The sequence below is a fragment of the Argopecten irradians genome, chromosome 2, assembly GCF_041381155.1.
Source record: "Argopecten irradians isolate NY chromosome 2, Ai_NY, whole genome shotgun sequence".
Classification (NCBI taxonomy): Eukaryota; Metazoa; Mollusca; class Bivalvia; order Pectinida; family Pectinidae; genus Argopecten; species Argopecten irradians.
Window position 1 is genome coordinate 19,781,908 of NC_091135.1, and position 13,813 is coordinate 19,795,720.

Genomic DNA, 13,813 nt, shown 5'->3' on the forward strand with positions numbered 1-13,813 from the left:
TAAACACAGGAAATAATTGTTTACATATGTCGTTATATGATGCCTGTAATTGGTATAATTATATTTATTATTGTGATACATCATGATCTCCACCTATACGACAACTGCTGCCCTTGAAATGACATTCCATTCAACAAAAATGTGTTTTTCTATTAGAAAAACAGTAGATGGTCACTGACCTATGAAATAGTGAACGATGCAAGAACAAATGAGGTCTTCTTTGATGTCAGTTTGTTTTGGTTGGGGTGTCAAATATGAAAGTATCGCGTGAACACAACCTATGTCATGATCGTAAGACACTGTTTTACAAATTACAATGACGTTATGATTTTTTTCTTCCATGTCCTGGTTTGTTTCCTTTCAAATACATTTTAATGATTTTCTTATTCACCTTCTTACATCTCATTGTATTAAATGTCAAGTGCTCACTTTCATATAATTGTCCTGTTTGAAAAGAGGTAACTAACGTGATTTGGTTTGTCACTGTCACTTTTGTACAAACTAACGATCTATAATTAAATCTATATTTAAAATGCCAAACCATGCAATGTGATTTTCTCAAATCCAAACGTTTGACAAATTTGTCTGATGCAAGCTTAATATATGTGATTGAGGGTTGTTTGTTACCTATCAGCGTATTCATCAGATAAGGCGTTAGAATTGTACTTGATGTCCCCATCGTATGATCGTTAAAAGCGACATTCTTTCTACAAACGTTTTCATTGAAAATTATCATTGCAATTAGAAGATACAACACGAATATATGTAGTCTTCCACAAACGCGCACCTCGCACTTCACACACGCAGCACACCACATACATGGGAAGTGGTCCTTAATTACCCTGGCTGTTAATAGGACGTCACACACCGCAACACAATATACTGCAGCCTCCAAAAACATTATATATACAGACAGTCACACACCGCAACACAAAATACCGCAGCCTACCCAAAACATACACACAGTCACACATCGCAACAAATTACACACATGAGAGGCTGCCCTTAAATGATAACTGGCTGTTGATAGGTCGTTTAACCAAATTAACTTTACAGAAAGATTGTTCATAATGTAAGAAAGAAAACTAATGACTTACACGTGACTGGAATCTCAGTAAAGTACATGCGGGGTTAACTAATTATCGTACCATAACCAACATTTACCGTGTCCAGTTACTTCTCTGATTGACTGATTCGAGAATGTGTTAGTAGTAAACTACAAAATGGTCCCTGTATTGATATATTAAATTCATATTGTCTAATGATATATGCCTCTCCGATTCCTATGTACATGTATGAGCAAAAAGACCCTTTACAAGTTATATTATAAATCAGACCGTAAGAATCATTTCCAGAGTACCACTGAAAGTTATTAAGGTACACATATAATTGTTTTTTTTTAATGTGTATAATACATCAAACGAAAACACGTTTAAAACTAATTAAGAGTACTATTGTACAGGTCTCTAAACTTATTCGAGATATTTTTGACATAAAGCTTCACGTGGTAATTTGATATGAGTAGACAAAACTATATAGTAGTTTATGAACATTGCACAATCTTCTACGATAATTATTTAATTGAAATCATAGCAATAGTTATTTCAGAATGCATGGCAATTCATCAGTGGAACTTATAAATTCCTTTCCTTGAAATATTGAGCCAGATGAAATTTCGGCATTGGAAACACCTTTTACAAGATATATATAAAGAAAATTTAACGCAGAAAAATACTATGTGTACATGGTAACTTGTGGTGAATACAAGAAATATATAATGAACATACGTGTGGTGATTACTATATAAGAAAATGGATTCGTAGTTCAATTAAAACTTATAATAAAGTGTTATAATAAAAAGCCAGTTTAAAGTTATATTTCATGCTAATTTCGCTGTAACGATATTTCATATTACATGGACATGTAACTTGATGATTTTGCTCTCCAAAAGCATATGTCGGCCTATAAGAGAGCTGAAATCTAGGGATCATATATTCCTGGTTTTGAATAAAGCGACTTCAATAACCGCCATGTTCAGTACCTTCGGGTTTTGTCGGAATTCCGAATCGCATCACATGACTGACGTCCACACGACCTGCACGTGATGATCCAGGAAACTAACGTAAGCGCACATGTGTTTGTTTACGTTTTCCTGCTGGCTAATATGAGCAAATCGTGCTGGTATATATCCACAGAGCGAGTATTTGAAACATCTAATTCACACATTGCCGTAATTCAATATTGTGTGTATCAAATATTGTAATGTGCGAGGATTATTTTCTTTGTAGATCCAGTCTGCTGATGTCGACCGCATGTTTTGTTTATGAAAAATTGTTGACATTTTCTCTTGGTTTCACAACTATCGCGTTACTTCAAGATTGTCGCGACGATGTTCGAAAGAGTTCGGAATGATTTGGCATCTTTCGAGCCTATTGTTTACGTGTATACGTAAAAAGAATTTTTACTTTATAATCAAAAATGCTTCCAGTGCTGCAACTTTATAAAAAGTGGTAAAATTAGAAATTCAAACCTCGGACAGAAGGAGAAAAATGTGTATAACACTTAAACAGCTTTCACTATGACAAAAAGAGCGAAAATGATAGACCATACAACTTTAACAACACTGATCAAATTTCACACTTCAACAAAATCGTTTATTTAATTTGATATAGGTACATTATGTAATCATGGAAATATTTCTTCGTTTTTTTCTTGAATAGTTTTCATCTCCCGGAATTAAAGTTTTTTCGGTAAGAATATCTAACTGATGTTGTGTATTTTGTCTAATTATAGTATAGTTAGAACATGATAATAAACAATAATGATTAGTTTCGACTAAACCACAGGTACAAAGTGGACTATCTTCTCATATATAAATGTTGTTTGAGATTACTACATTTTAGTCTTAAACGAGTGTGTAAAATTTGAAGATTTCTATCTCCTGAGTTAAAATATGAGGGGGGGGGGGGTTATTTATACTTTTTTGAAAAAAAGCGTTAAATAATTCCAAAAGACGGATTTTCACTAATTTCTACTGGTAATGCATTCCAGGTTACATTTCCACGCAGCCTTGCTTTCAATGCTTTCAACTTTTCTTTATTTCAATGGTCAGAAATGGGAAACGTAAGCAGAACTTGACCGTCGTATTAATATGTGAGATCTTTACGAAGGCCAATGAACGCATTTAGACTGGTTTTCTTTGCCCAACTATTCACTTTAATAATGATTCTGTTTTTTTCTTCTGGATTACACCGTACTAACCATTGGTTTGCCCATGCATGTATCTTTAAAAGGTCACCATTAATGGTATCAACAGGAAATGTAGGATAATCAACTATTATTTATAAGGTAGTGTCATCAGCAAATAATTTAATTTTACAATTGATATCTTTCGCTAAATCATTAATATATACAAGAAATAAGACAGGACCTAAAATTGAACCTTGAGGTACACCTGCCTTAATAGTAGAAGAAGAAGTACCGTTAATTACAACTTTTTGATGTCTATCTGATAAATAGTTTTCACACCTAGATAATAATTTCCCAGAGATAGCAGATTGTTTCAATTTATGTATTTTACCCCTATGCAAAACTCTATCGAATGTTTTGCTTATATCAAAGAATGCAGCTATAATTTCCTTTCCCGAATCTAAAGCCCTCCCAATTTTATTATGTCTAATAATTAGTTAGTTGCAGAATCTCCAGGCGTCAAACCTGACTGTCTCTAAATGAAAAAATCTGTGTTCCTATAAAGAAATGAACATTTGTCTAAAAAATGCATCTTTCCATTAATTTCTCAACAATACTTATCAAAGATATAGGTCTGTAGTTTGAAACAGTACTTTTATTACCTTTTTGAAAAACTGGTGTAACATTGGTTAATTTCCAAATTGCAGGATAAATTCCACAATTAATAGATTCAATGAAAAAAATATTAATAGCTAAAATCATTGACTCTGATTTTGCTTTCTTAATGATACGTGGACTTATATTACCAGGGCCGGAAGCTTTAGAAACATCTAAAAAAAACTTATTGCATCTTTAACATTCTGTTCTGTAATATCAATATTTTCAAGTTTACATTCAGGAGTTGTTTCGTTAAGTGGTAAAATGGCATTAGAGTCGTCAAGAGTTGTCTGATTTATAAAATAATTGTTGAAAATGCTTTTGTTTTTTTTATCATCCCCATAATATGTGTTATAATATAAGTGTTAAAATATGTGCGGTCAGTGGTGAAAAGTGTGTGAAAGTGTTTATAAGTTTCAACCAGCCACGCCTGGAATTAGACTTACATTTTATTTTACCAGTTAGCTTTAGAATAAAATCACTTTTTGCTTTCCTTATGGCACCAATACATTTATTTCTGGCTTGTCTAAATCTCCGCCAACTAAGTGGATTTTGTGTAGAATTCGCTTTTCTATGAAGTCTCTTACGAATCCTCATCAATTTCCTAATTCAACTTAACATCCAAAGTGGTTCTTTGTGTCTAATCAAAACAGTTTTATAAGGAATATATATTTGGCTGTATCTAGAACAGCAGTATAAAGATATATTGCAAATTAATCATCTGTTAAAATTTCCAACTGACCAGCCCAATTAATACTGTTTAAACTATCACAAAACTTATCATACTCCCCATACTTATATAACCAAATTTGTCTTTCGATATTTATATCAAAAGTATTACGACCAATATCTAGGAAAGTGTATATGGGGCAGTGATATCTAATATCAGTAGGTAAAAATGATTCACCAACAACTTTTTTGATGATTACTAAATCACTGGTCAAAAGTAGATCTAAGAGGGAGGGTGATTTTTCTGTAAAATGAGTAGGTTCGTCAACGATTTGATTGAGATTATATCTATACATCATGTCTGAAATACGATTAGGATTTAATTTTAGCTGATCTTTATTAAAATCACCTGTAATTATAATGTTATCACATCTATAGTTCGCGACTATATCTATAGAATGGTCAATTAAGTTCCAAGTTTCATGTCCGGAGTTTGGAGGCCTGTAGAAAGTACCAAACATTATAATTCTATTATTGATTTGTAGTTCAATCCAAATACATTCAAGGTTATTGAATTGAAATTCCTGACGACGAATGGCAGTTATAGTCTTGTTTACGTACACTGCAATATCTCCACCAATCCTATCTGACCGTGACTGATAAATGGGTCGTGGAATTCGAGGTTAAAAAGAACATTTAATTTTTCTGTGATCGGGTATAACCAGGTCTCTGTTAAGGACAGAATATCATACTTGTGTTATTCACTGAAAATTAAGTCAATTTTTGGCAGTAAACTCTGTACATTATAGTGTACCATCGACAAAAACTCTTGGTTAAGAAAATATAAATCAGAATTATCTGATAGGGAGGAGGAAGATTCAGGACCTGGATTACTTTCGACATCCCCAAATGTAAGAAGTAATTCTACAAGAAAGGTAAGTAATGTCATATAAAGAAAAGATAAAAGACTTTTTACAGTATTTACACATGCGTAATGAAATATTGGGTACATTTTACAACATGTTTTAAAATAACTAAAATAAAAAAGGACATGCCAGCAAAATAACGTACATTGTTTACATCAATATTTTTACAATTACAGTATCACAATCGTTCAATTTATGAGTAGTAATACACCTAGAAAGTTTGATCTTTGGAAAAATATAAAGAAAAAATAAGAAAGTTAGAGCAAGAATTTGGTACAGACAAAGTAAATTAATACCAAGAATACAAAAAAATGTTTACTAAAAGGAAGCCGACTTGACCTCACATGGTACAAACTGGTATGCACACGGTAAGTCCGTTTCTTAAAGATGAAAGCTGATTTGATATATTCATGTTTTAGTTTATGTACATGGGTTAAATGCATGGCCTTTTGTTTTATATTATATTTGTCAACAAAACGGACATTTTGAAATAAGCCTTTTTATTTGAGACGCCTTGTAAATAAAGATGTCAGAAAGGGTGAATCGGCGGCCAAAATCCTTGCAGCTAGGTAAATTTTTGGACAGGTGAAAAGGCGGTTATTTCTTTTGAACAAAATATGTAAATCCTTCACGCGAATGTGGGTCATATCATATTGACAAAGACTAATTGCATATGTTCTTTTCCAAAAATGCTTATGCTGAAAATGCTCCAAATTCATCATAATTTAACGAACTTACTTTGGCCATGTTCCAAACACGTAAAATCCTCCGCGTCACTTAGGGTTCATAGCGGAGTGTGTTGGGATAGTTATAACCACACTAAAATGTAGTAAATCGTGTGTTTCACACAATAGATGCTTGTAGCTATGATTACGGTTCCTAACGACAACAAACGAGGTCATCGCGGAGCTGACCCAAGAGATCGAGCCACAGGTGAGGGGTTTGCCTCAGGCGTAGCACGCCGATCACGTATGCAAATGATGTGCTAAAGGCACTTTGGACAGGTATATAAGTGACCAGCGACACCCTGGATGAATCTTTCCGCAGCATCTGATAACTGATAGATCAATTCGGGACTCTAAGCCTTAATCACCAAGCATTTTAAGGTATCCACAATTGTAAGTATATTGCTTTTATTTGTTTATAAAAAATCAAGTAATATATTTTTACTATTTATATCTTTAACTATTTTTTAATTACTTATTTTAAAGTTATTACTTATTTTAAAGTTAATTTAAAGTTAATTTGAAATATTTAGTTTAAACGACATTTGAATTTTTGTTTTCCATGAAAATACAAATCCGTATTGTTAATCTTCAACGCGGGTCATCTTTTGCCTTCAGCCGTCGTCCTAATTACCACGCATTAGTTTACTATCTCTGGTAAATCTTCAATGTTATCATATATTACGCAGGGAATCTTTTAATCTCTTATTTTGTTCCGGAAACGCAATGGATTTTTAAACTATTTAAAGAACGAATTTTCAATTATTTATATATATATATTGTTTGTTATAAACACTGAGTTCAAAGATTATTTTTTCAGAAATTTACAGTCCTATTCCATTTTCAGTTTAGAAAGAATAAGTGATACTATCAAATCAAATTGACGAATTAAAACGCACCGTATCATAAATAAAACTCAAATGAGTGTTAATAAAGTGCATCACATCTTGCTTAAATACATAAGACTTATTGCTTAACATTCATGGAAACTTAAACTTGTCTCTATAGCCTATGTTTCTATGTTTTTAATTTCGTTTTGTGACTGTACATATGCTTTTCATACTTTAATAGTTACTATCAAATGAAGTTATCCCGCCACTTGTATTTATACTTCAGCTTTGAAGAAAAATGTCGTCGTTTCGGGTCTTACTAGTGGTATTTCTGGTTTGCTCTTTCCTGGCCGTTACCATGGCACAGTCAGACAATTTTGGTAAGTGCACTAGTGTCCATTCTTCTGATGTTGGAATACCGTATATCAGTGATATTTGCGAGAGATTGAAACCTCAAAATAAAATTTTCCTTAAAAAAACTCACTAAGGCACTAGCATTAATGGTTTTACTCCCAAAAACAATAGTAACGATGATACAGACAATATCAACATTTTCTCATTAGGAAAAGCAAACTAGAGATGTCCTCGCGTTGTTACGATTTATAAATATGAACAGAATTAAGGAACGCTACTTTTTTTCGTTTGAAACGGCTTCATGATATCGAAACTAATTTGGAGGTAGTTTTTTTAACAGTGAAACATACTGCAGAATAAACTAAAATTCTTGAAGTATTAAGTTCTCATATTCATTAAATAACTGCAACCGTACTGTTTTAGTACAGTCGCATTTGGGCGCAAATGAAACAAAATTGTACATTTGTAAATAATTTATCAACACCGATATACATTAATGCCCTTAACAATATGTAGCACTATACACGAATTAGCGCTTCAAAATGCGCTAAAATAAAATTTCCTCTAAAATAAAAATACCGTTAAAATAAAACTTCCGCTAAAATAACTAGTTTACAGTATTACTACGTAAACCGCGAGAACCGGCAATGGTCGTTACACTTCATCCATTTCCCAGATCGTTAGGTAAAGTTTTAATAATCAGTTTTATAACCAGTACATATTTTTACTAATGATTAAATGTAAATAATTTTCACATTTTTCTCGATATCCAAGCGACGGAATATCTATTAATTAAAACTGTTCGTCACTGCCATAGAGTACTTCGGTTAATAGTAGATGCCATAAACTTGCACTTCCGAAAGCATACAATATATTGAAACGTATTTCATGGACACTTTATTTCATCAAACTATTTTTTCTGAAGGACTATTTCATTTGGCGCAGACACATATATAGTAGCAATTTGTCATTTCATTTGGGGTGACAGGTGCGTCTGTTTTGTCGGCGTTAGTGTTAGTAAGTTTTCACTCAATCACTGTCCAAGTCACTGACCAGTGCACTTAATCACGCTCAGGTGAATAAAGACAATATCCACAATGTTGGAGGTCTTTTTGATGATTCGGTCACTTAAAGATATGGTATGACAAAGGTTAAATGCTACGGTTTGTAAGCATCTCACCGCTGGAGCGTTATACTTTATTTACTATAAGTAAGACAAACGATGCAAAACTTGGAAGGTGTAGTAATATGAAATATTCAAAGAACTTCTTAAAACGAAGTTTTGCTATAAATGATATAAAATAAAACATGTTACCTAAGAACAAACATTGAGAGCAAATACGCGAATGTCAACTTGAAAGAAGACTTATAGAATTCGATTGTGATGTTTAAAGAAATAGATAAACGCACAAACACAATTATATATGAATTATATATTGGTTTAGCGGTATACATAATGCCCAGCGTGTCATTGTTTATCGAGTGGACGAAATGTGGATAGAAGACGCTGTCAGTGTACATCTCCGGTGTATCTGTCATAGCCAACATTAAACATGTCACACTCTCCAGTGGCCAATATTATCGCTGGTCACGTGAACACCGCGAATCATTTTGTTTACATTATGATTTGTCAACATATTCCTCACCTTTGTAGGAGAAAACAACATCGTGTAGATGGGCGTGTGCTATGTTCAACTTACAGAAATTTCCTATCTATCTTAGAGAACATCTGTAAGAACTATTTGGCATGTACGCCTTTAGTTTTTGCTAAGTAATATATGTAATGTTGTTGCTATACTCGCCATTATACATTTTACGCTAAGTGTCATCTCTCTTTTTTACCCTTCTATGACTATTCATTACTATTCCTGTACTCTCCAACAAAACAAAAACTGATTTATATACATATAATTCCGTGTAATTTGATGGTGAAATCACAAAAACTTAGATTTTGCTCATTTTCGGAAAAAATAAAAATATACGAATATCTTGAATAGCTCTATCGACTGTTCATAAAGTTCAACACTACTAGATATTTTACCAGAGTTCTAAGATAATCTTTGATCTTAAAATTTATCATTACATAACCAGTGAAAAATATAAATCCGATTGAAATGGTAAAGTTAGTCTTTGGTATACTAACGTAAACTAATAGCGACAGAATACAAAAGAAGGCTGAATACGAATTTTAAACAATGATATTAAATTTTGGTTGGAAACAACAAATTCTATCAATAATTTCAATTTTCACCGAAAACATATTTATTGTACTGTAAGGTAAAAGCAAAAGCAAACTGGATTGCTAACGTTTTACTAAATATGAATGTGAAATATAATTTGATTTGTTTGTATTCGATTTTTGTTTTACATATAATGTATACCACGATGGTATCAATCATTGCCAAGTTTGCTTTTATTATGTCCCAATATCCAATTCGACATACAGTGTATAAAGTTAAACATGCCTCTCTCCATCTAGTCTGTCATTTTTATAACTTTTTGCGAAAGTGTTTGTTTAGTTTTAAAAGATGTTTAAATATTCTTATTCATTATCATATTTGCAGCCGCTCTGTACTTCTTGATGAACCAAAACCGGAACCGAGGAGGAGCGTTTGGAAGACGTAGTCCACTTCCGGGATTGATGCAATGGTTAATGCTGGACAACATGGATTATCTTTAGTGGGATCACGTTATAGATGTGTATCGACCTGCTTCCTAAAAAGACATTGGCGAGGGTTGAAAGACAAAGGCTCTAACAAATCACTTACGAAATTTATCTTCCTTATATGGAAATAAGGATAATATGGGCCGTTAAAATGCTGTTGGATAATCTTTGGCATTTCAAATCAACAATTTACATGTAAAGCTACATTTATTGGCCAGGAAATTAATCAACTTCAGAACCAATATTCTAATAAGATAAACGATATATTAATTGTTTTATGTAATATCAACTCTATTCCATTATGCTGTCAAATGTATTTTCCTAAGTATTCCTTCGTAATGGGTAAATTTCTTTGTAAATTTTCTTGTACAATTTATCACAGTCTGTAGTTATGTCATTAAAAATTTCATTACACTCAAAATGGTTCACATTTCACATAGAAAATGGATCACGTAAATGTAATCACCAAATAGGACCACAATAAACTTACGTTTTATGCACCGATAGTATAGGTATCTTAAGCACATGGGAATACAATATAGTTAGCACAGGCTTAGACATAGTCCAGATCAAATTTTCTCTCCTGTATGTGTCGTATAACTTCAACTTCAGAAATTATACACTTTTATAGAGGCGCATTGAAGCCCAAAATTATATGTGATAGTTCTCTTTGTCCGTCAGGTGTTACGATATAAGTCATTTTTATAGTGCTTTTGTTCATTAGTAATTAAATATGACTTAATTACCTCATTTATCTCTCATACTTGTAAATAAAATTAATAAATATATAATGGAATTTAGACGCCTTGTAGTTTTGTTTTTGAAAATCATTATCATAAATATTTCTTTCCTAAATCTTGTATTAAATGATTTCCTCACATGGTGAAACAATGGAATCCTACATTATGAACACTTTCCCTAAACTCCTGGTGTTGTTTTTCAATAAAAAATCATAAAGTTAACATCATTTGAGTAACTTTACCGGAAATAGGGTGTACACAGGTTCTTGACGCCTCTGAAATATATTCACATTTTAGCATAAACCTTGAGAACCGAGTATTGATAAGGAGGCGGACGAAGATGCTCATCCTGATAGTGTACGTATTTACATTGTTTTGGTTGTTTGGAAATAGTATCATATAAGTACAAATTAATGATATGTAGCCACTTTTAATTTGAACTAGTTTTATTTCACACTACTTATCTAGAGAAATTTTCAAAACAAAAAACACAGTTATTGGTAATGCATCCTTATGTTTTTCCATTTCCATCATACAAGGTGTATTGTAGCGCATCTTATGTGAGACACCGCAACGAATCAAACTGACACAGTTTCAAGGAAACAAGTATTACTTACAATAAGCATCGCAAACTATGAAGATGTGATATCAGAAATTACAATTATCTATTTACCAAAATTATGCTACGTCTCTATATAACGATACTTAGCGTACACCTATCCTGTCATATTGTTCTGCCCTGCAGGTAAGGCATTAGAATTGTACCTGCTGTTACTATTGCATGATAGTAAAAGGCGACTAATTTTAGAATGTTTAATATCTTCTCCTTCCAAACATCTCCTTTTGCACCACCTCACTTTTGGCTTTCAGTTTTGTGCTCTTTGTTTGTTTGTTTGTTTGTTTGTTTGTTTTGTTTGATAAATTAACATCCTATTAACAGGTATGGTAATGTAAGGACGGCCTCTCATGTATCCGGTGTGTTGCGTGTAAGTTGTGCGAGGGTCATGATTTTGGAGACTGCGGTATATTCATATTGTGTCTTCTTAAACTGGAACTGTTGCCCTTTTTATAGTACTATGTCACTAAAGTATGCCGCCGAAGACACCAAGCAACATACCCAACTCGGTCACATTATAACGACAACGGGCGAACCAGTCGTCCCATTCCCGTATTCTGAGCGCTTGGCAGGTTTTGCGCTCGACCTGTGAAGAAGGCTTTCGGTATGTCCCCTGATTGAGCAACAACATAATTTATAAAAGTGGTAGTTTCTGCTCCATAAATTCCCGGACACTAGTCAATAGATATTACTTGTCACAAGTTGTCAATGGAATCATTTGCTGTCATATTTAGTCGCACTTCTTGGAATATTTTATTATAATGACATGTTATAACTTTAAGTTGGTTTTAAGGTTACTTCATGTGATTTGACGCAGTTCACACTTTGTCACAGATCGATATATAATAATGCTAAAATATGGGCATACTAGTAATCTGCCTTTATTTTGAAAACAAACTAGACGCTAACATCTACACGTTATTCTTAAATCAGTCCATAATACTATAATATTGAAGTACTTCGAGTTTCATCGATATCGCTTTGGCTGAAAATAATAACTCCTATCCGGGTCGGCCATGGAAAGGATATGACAATGAAAACCTATTTGTAGCATTCTGAGACTGAAAACAGTCATTTAATATCCTATCAGAGTTTATAATGGATACTCTTTCAAAATAATGTTGAGTTTAACAAATAGTCGTAAACCTTCGTCATGATGAATGGGGATGATTAAAACATTTGATTTTACAACATTAACAATTTCTTTAAATATTTTATTGTATGTTGATTTCTTTTCACCGTATATTTAAATACAGTCGTTCAAATCTTCAATATCAACATCGGTTTTAAAATGTTGTCCTACGCCCAATTCAGGCACACAAAAATATACATACAGTACATCTGTTTTTCCAAAGAGCAGTTCAGAATGTTTTTTTTTTTTTTTTATCTGTTGACGGATATATCATGCGGATTCCAATGTTTTGCGATTCTATACAAATCCATTGTAAAGCCTTCATAAAACAAAACCGTAAACACTATTTTACAACTGGGTGATCAATATCAAATAATCCACATAAATTGATATATTTAAAAAGATTTATCGACTAATGCATGACCATATTCCGAAGGGTCCACCAAAATGATCGAGTCTTGGGTCCTTCAGTGAAATATAACTTTATTAAATTATCTCTGCTAAGGATGTTCCCAGACACTGGTATACTTGTTGGAGGAACAACAATAAACACGACCGTTATGTTAAACAATAGCAAACTTAAAAACATGCATATAGAATATTTCGTGGTATATCCATCTTTTTCATTTTGTTATCAAAAATTGCCACACCGTAACGCACAACACCTTGAAACAAGTGGTTTCATTTTAATAGCTAATAATTAACAAGTACTAGGTATTAAGTATTAACGAATAAGTATAAAGTATTCGGAATTAAGTCAAAACAACAAACTTTCCATATAATTACAATATAGTCTTTTTTTCAAATAGGGTATCTTTGAGTGCCAATAGCTAAAAAACGAACACATAGTGGTGATTTTCTTACATTTATTTTCTTCTACGGTAAGAACTCGTATTTCCAAAAAACAATGACTTCTTATGTGTGTACATCCGTACGGATTGGCCATTGTTTTTTTTCTATCATATGTACGAACGAAATTTGAAAGTCCCCTCAAAATATATTATTTTATACCATTTGTATACTTCTTCATTTCCAATCGATCTCACAACAAAGAGTAATCGTAAAACGTTATTGATTTTATGAAATAAAAACTGAAATATGACCAATGTTTACTATTACCGTATAGCCGGCTATTTTTGCGGGGATGAGATGATGTTTTAGTGAAATCGTGTAAACTACACGATAACTTATTAAACGACACACATGATTATTGGAGTTGTTTCCCTTTCCATGTTAATAGTGTACATAATTGTCTTTACCAAAATTCTCTTATGTACGGAGAGAAAAAAAAAGCAAAAAAAAAAAAAAAA

At 32.6% G+C, this 13,813-nt stretch overlaps 1 protein-coding gene and 1 long non-coding RNA gene across 2 annotated transcripts in view; one reads left to right on the top strand and one right to left on the bottom strand.

The window, feature by feature from the left end:
• LOC138314759 (cytochrome c-like) overlaps window positions 1-13,813 on the bottom strand; it is a 90,939-nt gene that overhangs the window by 72,511 nt on the left and 4,615 nt on the right. The gene's annotated exons all lie outside the window — the stretch shown is intronic.
• Window positions 6,360-10,811, top strand: LOC138314758 (uncharacterized). The gene is made up of 3 exons (XR_011207416.1): window positions 6,360-6,559; window positions 7,283-7,376; window positions 9,915-10,811. It is a non-coding gene; the product is annotated as an uncharacterized lncRNA (long non-coding RNA).